Here is a 15,528-nt window from a genome sequence, read left to right as displayed (position 1 = left end):
CATGACAAATCTTGATGCATTTGCAGAGAGATTTGGACAAGACCCAAAGAAGTTCTGGTAAAGACTACTGTATAATCTGGGGCGGGGATTTTAATTGTGGACCGTGCCCATATATCGAGGGAGATGTTTGTGGTGTAGATCCAGATGATGCAAATGATGCGTCCCATTTCTTGCACACTGCTTCTGGAGATTCATTTAATTTGCTAAAATATTCTATGGATTTGGGATTTGCAAATAGTGTGTGTTCGTCCCTAATTCCTTTTAATAGTACCTTTAACGGAGGTGGGTTGTTTTCAGCCATAGACCATATACTGGTATCAAATAGATATGCGGACAGAATACACAATTTTAAAGTACATCCTGTTGCTTTTAGCGATCATTAACCGATTAGCGTCCTTTTAAAACTCCCTGCCAAAGCATTAACAAGTAAAACACTGGCAACACACCTGGCAGGAGATGTTGCTATTGATAGACAAAATGGTTACACAGTCAAATAGGCGTCTGTAAATCAATCTGAACTTTGTAAGCACCTCTTAACCATCTGCAAAGATGATTTTACAGCTTATCTCGATGAAAATACTAACAAAACAGATATTCTTAGTTCTTTTGAGAAAATTATTCAGACTATACAAAATAGACTACGGGCAAAAAGTAGGAAATGGGCTGACAAGAGAAGCGGTTGGTTTGATGCCAAATGTTCCCAAACCCATGCAGCCTTGATAACCTCCTTACATAAACCAATAAAAGATCGAGCAGATATAAAAAGGGCAAGATTAGCCTATAAGACATCTCTTAAGTCAAAAATGTATTTGCATAATTGGTTAAAATTATTACAAAATTCGCATAATAAAATAACAATACAAAATTGATTAAAAATACTAGGGTTATAAACTCTCTACGGCTGTTAAAATTAGGGTAAAAACGTGAAAGTTCATTGTGTTAAAAAGTTCCTGATAGCCCACCAACCTAGTGATTCCCACTTTCATGTGTCCAAGGCGATTTATTACTTCTGCCAAAAATTTAACTAAATTTATCTCTTAAGGAACGCAAGGCGAACACAAAGTCCGAATTATGGCAAGATCTAAAACGAGCATCAGCCTTGAAAGAAACAAAAGGTTTCTGGAAGGCAGTGAATGCCCCTTTCCTTGCCTCGGGTAACCTGCCTAGTATCGAAATAGAGGAGGACAAGTGAGTGTCCCATTTTTCTGGCCTTTATAATAATCAGGTGGATCCGCAAAACGAGGCGGCCATACGTTTAATCCCGCCAAACCATCTTCCTATTGAAATTGACTTTGATGCCCAGGATGTAATCTTGGCCATCAACGAAAGTATGGAGGGCAAAGCCCCAGGCCCCAATAGCATACCAGTGGACTTATTTAAATCAGATCCACTGTAATGGGACCCCTGTTAGCCCTGGTCTTAAAAGCTTGCTTGGCCCTGGGATTTACAGCCACTTGGACGGAATCGATACTGGTCTCTATTTACAAGAAGGGCAATCGTGACGATCCGTCCTGCAATAGACCAATCTCATTACTAGATTCTTTTGCAAAGGTCGCTGGGCGTGTTGTTTTAAACTGCCTCCAGTTATGGGCAGAGGAAAACTGTATAATTTCTGAATTACAGTATGCCTTCCTGCCAAGGTGTGGGAACCATCGAACAATGCTTAAACCTGAACTTACTGGTTGGAAAGTATTTAAAGGCTAAAAGGGGGAATTTATTTTTATGCTTTGTTGATTTGAGTTCAGCCTTTGACTGTGTTAACCATCAGAAGCTATGGAGCATTTTAGACGCCATGGGGGTTGATCAACCCATTCTTAACTTTTTAAAACAGTCTTATTTAGATGCTAGGGCCCGGGTGCACTATGGAAGGGGCGGTGAACTCAGTAAGACCCCATCGGTAAAGAAGTGGGTGAGGCAGGGGTGCGTGTTGGCACCCCTCCTGTTCACTCTTTATATTAATAACCTGTGAGCAAAATTAGGTAATGATTGTCAGGACTTGCCATGCATAAACGGACAGCCAATAAGAGCTTTATTATATGCAGATGATGCCGTCCTATTGGCTCGTACCCCCATTGGCCTACAAAATGTAATTACCAGCTTTTCTGCCTATATGCTAAATCTTGACCTACGTGTCAATATAAATAAAACATTTACAATGAAATGCTGTAAGCCCAGTACCAAGTGCCTGTGAATTCTTTATTGAAGACAGGAAACTCGAATTCACTGCTCATTTTTCCTATTTGGGCAATGTATTTGAAAAAAGGGGTCTGTGGTCTAAAGCTATTGAATCCAGGAAGTTATTATTTTGTAAAGCCACTGGTGCCATAATTAATTTTGCCAGGAACTTGGGGAGGTGCCCAGTTGCAGATTTAATAACAATCTATAAAGCCAAATGCATTCCTGTTGCCATGTATGGAGCAGGCATCTGGGGTCATGCCACTGCTGGATGTATGACGTTACAACGCATACTTTTACCACGCATACCTTTACAACGCGGTTTTTACCACGCATACCATTACAACGCATAGCGCTTGGAGGTGCTGGATAGTGGTAAGTATAATTTTCTATTCCAACTCCAGTCCCCGTGGACACTAGGGAAGGTGTTGGATAGAAAATTAAACTTATTCCCTATCCTAGAGCGCCCCCCAGCGCAATGCGTTGTAATGGTATGCGTGGTAATGCCTGCGTTGTAATGGTAGTGCGTTGTAAAAATTTCGTTGTAAACGTTACATACCGCCACTGCTGAGTGCCTGCAAATAGTTCAACATAGGTTCCTGAGATATCTTTTAGCTGTACTCAGTAGTACAGCCGCATTTGTCTGCCACGCTGAGCTGGGGTTGCCTTATCTCCTAGACTTGATTAAACTGCAGCCCATCTTGTTGTGGCATAAAGTTTGGACTGCCACTTCTACTGGCTTGAACAGGGACCTGATCAATGATTGTCTGTCCCTTGATGGGGCTGATCGAATTTCCTGGTTGACCTATGTCAAACATTTTTTAGAGAGTCTAGGCAATCCTGAATATTTCTCTAACCCTGACAGCTTGAACAATGTTACTAGAAAGAGTTTAAAATCACTATGTCTGGACTATTTGGAGTCCATTAATCCATCTAGCAACATTGTAAAACCGTCAGTGAGTACACACCAACTACTCTTGACTCAACCAGGAATGCAACCATACTTATTAAACACTGCAGGAGCCTATGATAGGTTGCTATTGACCTGCCTACGCCTTGGCAGCTTTCACACTAGGGTTACCTTCCCAAAAACGAATGACTGGTCCCGCACCCTATGTTTATGCCCGTGTGATAACATCCCTGCTCAGTCGACAATTCATGTTATGTGTTTTTGCAAGTTTTATTCTATGCCCAGAAAAAAATGGATTTTACCAATTTTAATGAGTTATGGCTTGAGACAATGCCGCCAGCCCTTCTTTGAATTGAATGACAGATCTGTGACTGATCACATTGTTACATACTTGAAAGGGGTGGTTAGACAACGGCTGACAATGGATGGTCCCACTCCTTCTTAACCCCTTCCGTGCTCATTAAGAGCTGAGCTCGTCATGAGTTGCGCCGCTCGCATGCTCATGACGAGCTCAGCTCGTCATGTAACGCGGCTTTTGTAAAAAAGCCGCACAGCGCGAAAATCGCGGCCGCACGCATTCGGTTAAAATATCGTTTGAATTTTTATTTTGTATATATACATAAAATGCATGTTTTTTATTATGTATTGTGCTTTTATGGTTTAACATCTTCTTAAATCAAATAAAGCGTATTCTGATCTGATCTGATCTCGCCTCCTTTGGAGGTAGAAGGTTGGTAGGGTGACAGATCGCCTCAGATGGAAAGAGGTCACCACCTTGGGAAGGAGAAGGAATACAGTTCTGAGAAATAATTCCTCCAGGAAGAAGCATGTGAAGGGCGGCCGCACGCTCAGTGCCTGTAACTCACTGATGTGCCGCAACGAAGTGATGCTATAAAGAGAACAAAGGTATGCCCAAACTGCTAGAGCAGGAACCTGGGGGAACAGCAGATAACAAGTAGCAATGCTTCGCTGTAGACTGATTTCTGAAAAATACCAACTCGATGACTGTGTGGATGCCGCCGCTCTCCATGAGCGGTCCATTAACCAGAAATGTACAGTTTTAACATATGCTACATGACTTCGACAATTTGGAAAATACATTTGAAAAACAACGATAGAACAATCACACTTGATTCAATCTATTCACGGAATTTAGCAAATGAAGTCAGCTTTAATAGTGAAATAAAGTGCTCAAGATTTGAACAGCTGCTCATGTGGATAAAGAAGTGAGAGGTGCATCGAGACAAAGTGAAGACGTATGACTTGACTCCTCAAGTGACTTACAGGCACTATAGACACTCCATTTCGTTCTATGGTTTGTAAACTGTCTTAGTTCATAATAAGTCTACAGTGAAGCATTGTTGTTTGTAAGCATGGGCGGAAAATCCGTTCCGCTCGCGGATTTTGCGGATTTTTGGTAAATTCGCAATCCGCGAGATTTGCGAATTCCCCGCAAAATCCGCGAGCGGAACGGATTCGGTCACAAGTTCAAGCAGACTTTTTGTAACTATTTTATAATGGCGCCGGCAAGCTGCCAGAGCCTCTAAAATAGTTACAAAAGTCAGCTTGAACAGGAAGCACTAATAGATAAAGTAAAGCAGGTGCTCGAGTTGAAGCTCAAATTCAGTTACACAATCATTAATCACCCCAAACTTGGGTTGATTAATGACTGTGTAACTTAATTTGACTTTCAACTCGAACACCTGCTTTACTTTATCTATTAGTGCTTCCTGTTCAAGCTGACTTATGGCTGAGGGCAAAAGGGCACAAAGTGGGAAAGAGGGCAGAAGGGCACAGAAACCAGTGGGGCAGAGGGCAAAAGGGCACAAACAAGAGTGGGGCAGAGGGCAGAAAAGCACAAAAACAAGTGGTACAGAGGGCAGAAGGGCATAAACAATGAGAGGGTGGCAGTGATAAACCAGGCAACAAAAAAAAACGCGAACACGGAAGGCGCCCTGCGAACACGCAAAGCGCCCGGCGAACACCCAAAAACAAAATCCGCAAATTCGCGAGAATTCGCAAATTCGCAAATTGCGAATTCGCAAAATTCGCCCATGCTTAGTTGTTTGTTGTATATCATCAATATAATAGCAATAAAAAACGGTGTACAGGATCAGTAACCATAGCTGGTATTTGTGGAAGGGCTCAGAAATGTGAAGACAAGTCCATTGACGGATAAGAAAGGGAATAGAGTACAATGGAAACCTTCTGAAAGGAGAGTCTTCGAAGAGTCCATGTTATGATTAACAGGTCAGAAGATGTATGAGTTTTACCTTCCAGAATAGACTGACTAGGTGGAAGGGCAACAAGCTGATAAAATTATATTGACCACCTCCATTGGGAGCTGGAAGGAGCTCTGATGCCCCTTTCAATCTGCATACTTGAAGGTGGAGGCTCTGCAGGGGTAGGAGCGGGTCCCGTCCCACTCAGTCTCCCGACATGAAGGTGGGGGCTCTGGAGAGTGAGGTGCGTATCCGGCCTCTCGTGATCTCCAGACTTTCCAATCTGCCTCTCAGAGTGGACCTTGAGAAAGAAGGTCCACTCTGAGAGGCAGATGTAGAGGGTGGCACAAAGAGAGGTGCAGATGGTCCACGTACCACAGCCTTTTGACCAGTGATGGGTGGTAAGAATTGCTTTGCACCAGTCATGGTGAATGTTCCTGACAACTGGAGGAATTAAGGATATAGGAAGAAAGGTGTAGTGAAGTGGAAAACTCTACCTCAACCGAAATGTGTCCCCCAACATTTCCCAGTGTAAACTGGAGGACACTCAATTGTGGACAATGGACGTTATCACAAGTTGCAAATCGGTCAACCTGAGGGGGACCCACAGGGCTAACATGTTCTGCACCAGAATCCAAAAGGAGATGCCGCTCGTGGTCGGCAAGATGATGCCAACTCAGGCTGAGAGCTGACCAGATGGTTTGCACCTAGCCAGGACCCATGCTGGTGCAAGTAGAACCCAGAGACGGGCAGTTTTGCACCACCGGAATTCACTTTTTTGATGTTCCAGTGGCGCAATGTGTCACTGCATATTTATAAGGCGACATAAAGCCACTTTACGTGTTCCATGGGTGTTGCTGAGGGTGTTCCAACACAACCCTCATGGAACCTGACGCATTCCCAGATTTACGAGAGATTGTGAACCTGGGAATACATCAGAATCTAATCTAAATCATTAGGGAGGTGCAAGAAGGAGAATTTCTCCTCGTGCTTTCCTTATCTTTTTGTGCTGCATTCTGCAGCACACATAGAATAAAGAAATTGCATCTTGTGATTTATTCTGTGCAGGAAGGTCTCCCTTACTTCCCAAAATCAATCAGCCCCGCAACGTAGGCGCCCTTGCATTGCACCATGGCAAAAGGCTGCCTGCATTGGCCAATTGTGCGCCTGCGCTGGGGAAAAGGACGGGAATGATCTGTATCACATAGATACGGTGCATTCCTGCCCTTTTGTTCTGACGTAGAGCAGTGCAGCAAGATTCCTTGTGGTGCTGCCCTACCCAAAACCTCGTAAATGAGGCCCAGAGTCTCTGGGCTTCCCGACTGAGGGGGAGAGACCTCCAGCAGGACGGCGTTGGATCGACTGAATCCAGTCAAGAGTGAACCAGAAAAAGAAGAGATCACATTTTTTGGCCACATCTATCCCGACACAAGATGTTTGGAAGGAAGAGCCAGACCACCCGTAGGATCATGAGACCACCATGAGCCAGACCACCCGTAGGATCATGAGACCACCATGAGCAGACCACCCCTAGGATCATGAGACCACCATGAGCCAGACCACCCGTAGGATCATGAGACCACCATGAGCCAGACCACCCGTAAGATCCTGAGACCACCATGAGCCAGACCACCCGTAGGATCATGAGACCACATGAGACCACCATGAGCCAGACCACCCGTAGGACCATGAGACCCCCATGAGCCAGACCACCCGTAGGATCATGAGACCACCATGAGCCAGACCACCCGTAGGATCATGAGACCCCCATGAGCCAGACCACCCGTAGGATCATGAGACCACCATGAGCCAGACCACCCGTAGGATCATGAGACCACCAAGAGCCAGACCACCCGTAGGATCATGAGACCACCATGAGCCAGACCACCCGTAGGATCATGAGACCACCAAGAGCCAGACCACCCGTAAGATCCTGAGACCACCATGAGCCAGACCAGATTACCCCACCCATAGGATCATGAGACCACCATGAGCCAGGCCAGATTATCCCCCACCCGCAGGATCATGGGACCACCATGAGCCAGAGCAGATTACCCCACCCATAGGATCCTGAGACCACCGTGAGCCAGACCAGATTACCCCCACCCGTAGGATCATGAGACCACCATGAGCCAGACCAGACTACCCCCGTAGGATCATGAGTCCACCGTGAGCCAGACCAGATTACCCCCCCATAGGATCATGAGACCAGCATAAACCAGACCAGATTACCCCCTCCACAAGGATCATGAGACCTCAATAGCGTTTGAGCAAGAAGCAACAGCTGAGACGTAGACGTTCGTTGTATCAGACGTGCACAGTGATGGGTCGAGGAGATGCGGTCATGGAGTGACTTGCGTGTATTCTCTTCCTTGAGCAAGACGCTCCCACGGACCCTTCACCTGCCAATCCTGCAAGTTCTCCTGCTCCCGGACCTGTACCGCACCCACCAAGCCGAGCACCAGCAGCAACCACCTGAAGTGCATCCTGCTCAACACCGCTCCGTCCACAGAAACGCCGTGGAACTCTGGAACCTGCTCGACACCACATCTCCAGATGTCGCCTTCCTCACGGAAACATGGATGAACGCCTCCTCAGCGCCCGACTTCGCCACCGCCATCCCGGACGGATACAAGATCACCCGGAGGGACCGCGTCAACCAGACAGGAGGAGGCATCGCCATCATCCACAAGAACACCATCCACATCACGACCAACTCCGACGACACCCTCACAGCCGCCGAACATCTTCACTTCCAAATACAAACCGACCCCAGGACCACACTCAGAGGCACCCTCATCTACAGACCCCTAGACCCCGCACACAATTCAGCGAAGACATCGCAGACTTCATCAGCCCGCACGCCCTCTCCTCCGCTGACTACATCCTCCTAGGGGACCTCAACTTCACCTGGAGAACAACAACGACAACAACACCACCACCCTGCTGGACAACCTCGCCAACCTCGGACTCAAGCAACTAGTAAACACCCCCACCCACTATGCCGGACACACGCTTGACCCAGTCTTCCCCTCCAGCAAGTACATCTCCTTCAGCCACTCCACCGGACTCCACTGGACAGACCACAGCTGCGTCCACTTCAGCTTCAGAAGGACCACGACTCACCACCACCAACAAGTTCCCCGCAGGAGCTGGAACAAGATCATCACCGACCAGCTCATCACATCACTGAGCCAGAACCCTCCCGCCAGCTCAACAGACCCCAACCAAGCAGCCAACAACCTCACACAATGGATCACCAACTGCGCTGACGACCTTGCACTGCTGAAAAACCATCCCAGCAGGCCCGGCAGCAAGAAAGCCTCCTGGTTCAACGACGACCTCAAGAACTCCAAGAAGAACTGCTGCACCCTCGAGAAAGCCTGGTGAAAAAACCCGACTGCAGACAACATGACCGCCCTCAAGCACGCCACCCGCAAACACCACCAACTGATCCACACCACCAAGAAGACAGCATTCAAGGAACGACTTGACAACAACGCACACAATAGCAAGGAACTCTTCAGCATCGTCAAAGAGCTCTCCAACCCCAGCGCCGGAAACAACGACATCACTCCCTCACAAGGCCTCTGCGACCCTCTCGCCTCGTTCTTCCACAGCAAGATCGCCAACATATACAACAGCTTCGGCGCACAGACCACGCACCCAACCATCGAACCAACGCCCCCCACCACCACCCTCCTTACCTGGACCCCAGTCAGCACCGAAGACACCATCCACACGATGAACACCATCCATTCCGGATCACCAACCGACCCATGCCCCCACCACGTCTTCAACAAGGCCGACTCAATCATCGCACCCCAACTCCGGGACATCATCAACTGCTCCTTCAACACCGCCACCTTCCCGGAGAGCTGGAAGCATGCCGAACTCAGCGCCCTCCTGAAGAAACCATCAGAAGACCCCACTGACCTCAAGAACTACCGCCCCATCTCGCTCCTCCCTTTTCCTGCCAAAGTCATCGAGAAGACCGTGAACAGTCAGATTGCCGCCTTCCTCGAGACGAACGGATCCCTCGATCACTCGCAGTCCGGCTTCCGAGCCAACCAAAGCACCGAGACCGCCCTCATCACAGCCACTGACGACATCGGAGCCCTGCTCGACAACGGGGAAACAGCGGCCCTCATCCTCCTGGACCTCTCCGCAGCGTTCGACACTGTCTGCCACCGCACCCTAGTGCAGCGCCTCAGCAACATCGGAATCCAAGAGAAGGCACTAGAGTGGATCATCTCGTTCCTCGCCGGAAGAACCCAGAGAGTCCGCCTCCCCCCGTTCAGATCCGAGGCCACCGAAGTCATCTGCGGCATACCACAAGGATCATCACTCAGCCCCACCCTCTTCAACGTCTACATGAGCTCCCTCACAGCCATCGCACGCCAACACAACCTCAACATCATCTCCTACGCCGACGACACCCAGCTGATCCTCTCCTTCACCAACGACCCAGCCACCGCCAGAACCAACCTACACGAAGGGATGAAAGACGTAGCCGAGTGGATGATGAACAGCCGCCTGAAACTGAACTCAGACAAGACGGAAGTCCTCCTCCTTGGATAATCACCCTCTGCCTGGGACGGCTCCTGGTGGCCCCCTGCCCTGGGCAGCGCACCCAAACCAACGGACCACGCATGCAACCTAGGCTTCATCCTGGAATCCTCCCTCTCGATGACCAGACAAGTCAACGCCGTCTCATCATCATGCTTCAACATCCTACGCATGCTCCGAAAGATCTTCCGATGGATCCCCACCGAAACCAGGAAGACGGTCACCCAGGCACTCGTCACCAGCCGACTGGACTACGGACACACCCTCTACACCGGAACCACAGCCAAACTACAGAAAAGACTCCAACGCATCCAGAACGCCTCCGCACGACTCATCCTGGACATCCCCCGACACAGCCACATCTCCGGACACCTGAGAGACCTGCACTGGCTCCCTTTCAGCAAGAGAATCACGTTCCGACTCCTCACCCACGCACACAAGACCCTCCACGACCTGGGCCCTGTAGTGTGGTTCCTATAGTCCCAATAGGCTCTGCACATTGGAATAATATCTTCAGTAGTGTAGACGTAGGACTGAGGTTAACTAGGTCTCTACTGACTATATTAGACTTAAGTTTTTGCCAGCTAGCTCAGAGTTCACTAGAAACTTTCTCAAATAAGTGAGGAGGAGTTTAACCTCCCTGGATAGACAAGAAGGGATTTAGTTTCTGACAACCATAAAACATGACAACTTTGCTCTCCTTGATTAAGAGTATATCTCTAGAGTTGTGTGAAAACAAAAGACAGCTATTTCACTCAGTCAAAAGGTGCGTACTTAGTTTCATCAGATCGCAGAGAAAAGAGACGGGAGTTTTCAATAAAAGGTATTATTTATTGAGCAGTCTCCTTCCTCATACAAGAGAAATGAATCGCTACAATTGCAAAACTTATAGTAAAGTAAAGTGCATATAGTAAAATCAGGATTATAAAATAATACTGTAAAAGCATTGATATGGTTTCTTAGCCATATGATACTTTAAAATGGATAAAAGATATACATACATATATACATTGACTAATCGTACTCAACTGGTGCTTCTAAATACGCCTACCCCGGTGTACCTGACCTAAGCCTAATACGTGGTAAGGAGTAAGTAAGTAGCAGTTTAATTTAAGTTTGTTTTGCCAAGAATCTGACTCAAGAATTCTCTGTAAGGGTTTAGACAGTTCAGTACCTGGGTATTAGAAGGCAGGAGGGCTGGTATCTCTTTCTCAGGACTCGATATCCCAGTCACCCGCAAGGGTGAGCTGGAAACGCCGGAGGCTGGATTTTCTCGGCAGGAGAAAAGACAGCGTCTTTCTCAGCGCGTCAAAAGGGAGGGGCAGTGTCCGTGGGCTCTCGCATCAGCTGGGCTCTCGGGCAAGTAGTAGCTGCTCCAGATTCACCACCACCGTGTCTTTGCTTAAGGCAGCGTTGGTATATTTATACCTGAAAGGTGCCGGGTTTGACGTAAGGCTGGACATAAGACGTCAATAAAGATGTCACTAAGAACTGGTCATTCTTACAGTTCTTTACAGGAGTTCTTGGACGAAATCAAAACAAAGGCAGCGGGGATTTCCCAGGTTGCTGGAGGCTTGGATTTGTTTAAGAACTCGGTGTGCTTTCTAGGGGGCTGGTGGAATAGGCTTGCTTAATGTGACAGCATGCGCTATGACTGAATTATGAATAGGGTTTCTATGCCGTTGTAGGGATAGTATTGATTTATAACCGGACAATGGCAAAGAATAGAAATATCGATTCATGTACCTAGGTAAACACACTACACCCACTCCACGAATTCATGTCCTAAGCAATAGTAAACATATCTAATGGTGCATGTGTATACCGATCCACCCCAAAATACATTTTTTGCATTTGAAATGGCGTATGCGAAATATATGAAAAATGAGTATAGATACTTTATGTTTTTCAAGCAGAGTAATCATTCATAAAATAGGCAGTGGAATGATTTTGCGAAAATTACACATGAAATGGCTCTTAATTACAGAAAAAAGGTGCGAGACCACTTCATCACATATAAATACAGATATTTGTAAATATGCTAGAGGCTGAGATAATATATTGTTTCTAGAGGTCCTAAAAATAGAAGCTCTGTTCTCTAAGAATAGTTCTACTTTAAGCAGAGTTCAATGTGCCAAAAAAGTAAATATTTTCGATTCCCGGGGAAAAAATAATTTCGTTGTTCAGGGGAAGAAGAAAAAAAAAGTTCCAAATATTTTCAGTAGCTTTTGTTTATCAAAGCTGAAGGCCGAATTCAGAGTTCATGGAACGCTGTGTGCTCGTTTGCTGTAAAGTTATTCTTTCTGTTCAGGGGAGAACATAATTTCAGACAGACTTTCAAAAAAGCAGTTAACTGCTTCAGGTGAAAGTTCGACTAAGTTGGAAAATGTCGCTACCATGCAGTCTTGAGCATGATTGCTTTCATCGATGTATTGATCAGCATTGCTTACAGAGGGTCATACCTGGTTGATGCTGCTCTCATCTTGTAATTTACTACCCTTTAATCGCAGTGGTGAAGTTTCCACGAATGCCGTCATCAGGATAGGTAACCGCTGGGGACAACACGTTGCATGAGCCATTACAGGACCTAGCAAAGTATCTGTAGCCAATGGTTCTTCTGATAGTAGTGTGAGACAGATGTCCAACACGCATTCTTCTCCGCACACCATACATCTTAACACAGGTAAGATACAATTCTGCCAGATGGGTCTGAATGAAAGAAACCAGGTCATATTCAGATCTCTTAGCCGAGCTAATCCAAGGACTTTAGTGATGCTGTCCCGATAGCGTATAGCAGGGTTTGTTTCTTCCATCGTTGCTGGAGTCTTGTCTGCAATTAGGCTTGCCATATCGAAGCAGAAGTATCAAAAATAAAATGCCTGCTATGAGTCCCAACAGAAGTGGTAGGCCGCCAAAGACAGAATGGACAAAATTAGGAAAAATGCCCAGAACTGTTTCGAAGGGTGTTAACAGTCCCGAAAAAATTGTCTTAAATACATGGGGGATACCACTGGTATCAGACATATTTAGGATTTGGCTTAGCATTTCTGCGAAATGCACTGGGCAATTTGTTGATAAAAGGGTATGCATCTCTGCCGTTGTCCTTGCAACTTGCAGATCATACGTTTCTTTTGATGACGTCAAGGGCACAGTTGTCTGTAAAAGAACAGACTTCATTCTGCTTAAAGTATCAATTCGAATAGAAGAGATATTCAAAAAAGGCCAAATTTTCGCCTCCGTGTCTGGAGTGCTGTTTGGATACAATACTTGCATACAGCAAGTGGCCATGGAACTAACGCTCACAAGATAAGCTTTTCCTAGCACCATGCCACAACAGCTGTGGTGCACTATTAGAATATAGCTCCCGTTAGAAAGCCGTCTAAAGAATGGCTCTATTCGTGTTGCAGGTGTGCCATGCTGGTGACATGAAAGGTTATTTGAAGTCCCCTCACAGGCCCCATGCAGGTTAATACCTTGACACAGAAGTATACCACTTAGTGATCGTTTACAATTGTTACCACTAAGAAATACATTCTGTTCCTTTTCACTATAACATGTGTGTGTGTAAGGTAATTTCCATGATGACTTAATGTACCCTTTACCCAACCTTTCATACTGGCCTGCTGGTATATACTCTTGACAGTATTTAAATTGGAAAGTTGTTATCGGAATTGTTATTATCCCGTGTATTATCCATTCAATGACAGGTCTTTCTGACATTGTCAATGGTAATCTCTCAAGTTTTTCAATGCTCAGAATCGTATAGTCTGCTCCTTTTTGTGCCAAACTGATTTGTGTATCAGTAAGGTTAAAGATAGAGAACAATGACGTTGTGTTGATTAAACGCCAGGGCACGTAGCCTGAACGCAGATTTTGCAACGTCCAGCCAAGCTGTACAATAGAACGCAATTGGGACTGACCGTGTTGTAACATTAGTAAGTCCTGTTCTATTATATCAATAGCAGATGATACAATACTGTCCAGTGAATATTTTCTGGAGGACAGAGTCATTAACCCATTGTCCACAACAGAAAATGATTTTTCCAAATTAATACGATCAATTTCTCATATTTTTTCTGCTGTTTCAATTTGTGTTTCTTTCCAAGCTTCGTTGTGTGCAGCATATATACCGGCCGCTATGAAACATTTTTGATGCTGTTTGCGTGGTCCCATTATGAAATTACGCAAGTCAGCACCGTCTTTAAGTAAAGTTAAGTGTTGCTTAATTTCTGCCAGTGTGGATTTCTGTAGCCATTCGAGGCAGAGTTTCCCTACACTGTATGTTGTAACTATCCCTGGATGTTGTCTCTGGGAGTATCTAGGGTCTGGCCTGGTCAATTTGAACCCCTGTATTTTATTCAGGAATCTATCTTGACAGTTATTTGTGTCTATGGGCCATATCAACCATTTTTTCCAATCAGGATGTGTTCTGTTTTGGTTAAAAATATGGGATACGTCTATCTCAACATCTGTAGTGCTATTACTGTCAGGTGTTGGCTTTGGAATAGACGGTTTGTTTAAGTCTTTAATTTTGGCTAGGCCAAGACAGGTTGTCTTTTGAATTGTCTCATTCAAGAATATAAGTTGTTCTGGGATCATGCAGGCTCTAAATAATGATTCTATACCTTGGACCTGCCAATCTTTGGTACCCCAGATTGTTTTTGTTTCAATGTTTTTTTTCCAAAAATCAAAACCAAATGTAGTCATTTTTTCATAAAATGTTTCCGAATAGATCAATTTAGTGTTTGTCAGCATTGTTTTCACCCCTGTCTTATTTAACAGTTTGAAATAAAACGTTTCTGCTTCACTTGTGTTAAACCCTGAGAAGTATGGAAATTTCTCGTAAAATGTTTTTGAACTACCTTTTGGTGGAGTTGCACAATGTTCCCATTGATTATAATTAAAAACATTTCTAGGTTGAGCAGATTTATGCAAAAAGTGATGTGCAAAGTGATTGTAGCAATACATTTCTTCATAATTAGATGTACCCTGTAAGTAATCATGTTCTGTAAATTTTGCTGACATTACTAAGTCTGAAATCATATCATTAATGCTTTCAAAGTCCCAATCATCAGAGAATGTACTCGGTTTTACAAAGTCACTTAATGAAACCTTAAACTGGTGTGGATATTTCAAGAGCTCGACCGGGGCATAGATTTCGTAATCAGTTTTGTCCCAAGCTACCCCACCGGGTATTGAATTGGCTGTGACATTCACGGATGATAGTTCTCTTTTCTCGATGTGAGATGAATTGTGTGGCTTTAGGACCAAGTTGATGTTCTGACTTGCTGTGTCCATTGTACTGTATTTTCCCTCAATGAATTTTCCCAAACAAAGAACCATGATGAGCCAAAGCAGGAGGAAAGGTACACCTAACACAATCCAAAATCCATGGAGAAATCAGATAGGTTTCTTTGAGTTGATGAAAGAGTTCAGTTACTTTGTCTTTAAAAGTTTTTGTTGCTGGCGTTTCTTCAGGCTCGCTAGGATCCTCAGAAAAGTCATCGAAATTGATGAAGTAGCCAGATGCAGTTCTGTCAATTGTTGGAATCGCTTCCGGATTTTTATTTGCTTTTGGAATTTTCTTTGTTTCATTAGCATAGACTGAGGCTACATCGTTGTAGACTGGTGTTTCTTGACGGACTGTTGCAA

General features: G+C 45.4%; 1 protein-coding gene across 1 annotated transcript in view; it reads left to right on the top strand.

Annotated features, from left to right (window-relative positions):
* LOC144807226 (uncharacterized) overlaps nucleotides 1-15,528 on the top strand; it is a 494,237-nt gene that overhangs the window by 463,735 nt on the left and 14,974 nt on the right. The gene's annotated exons all lie outside the window — the stretch shown is intronic.

Source organism: Lissotriton helveticus, chromosome 1_2 (assembly GCF_964261635.1).
Source record: "Lissotriton helveticus chromosome 1_2, aLisHel1.1, whole genome shotgun sequence".
Taxonomy (NCBI): Eukaryota; Metazoa; Chordata; class Amphibia; order Caudata; family Salamandridae; genus Lissotriton; species Lissotriton helveticus.
This window is presented reverse-complemented; position numbering and strand designations above follow the sequence as displayed.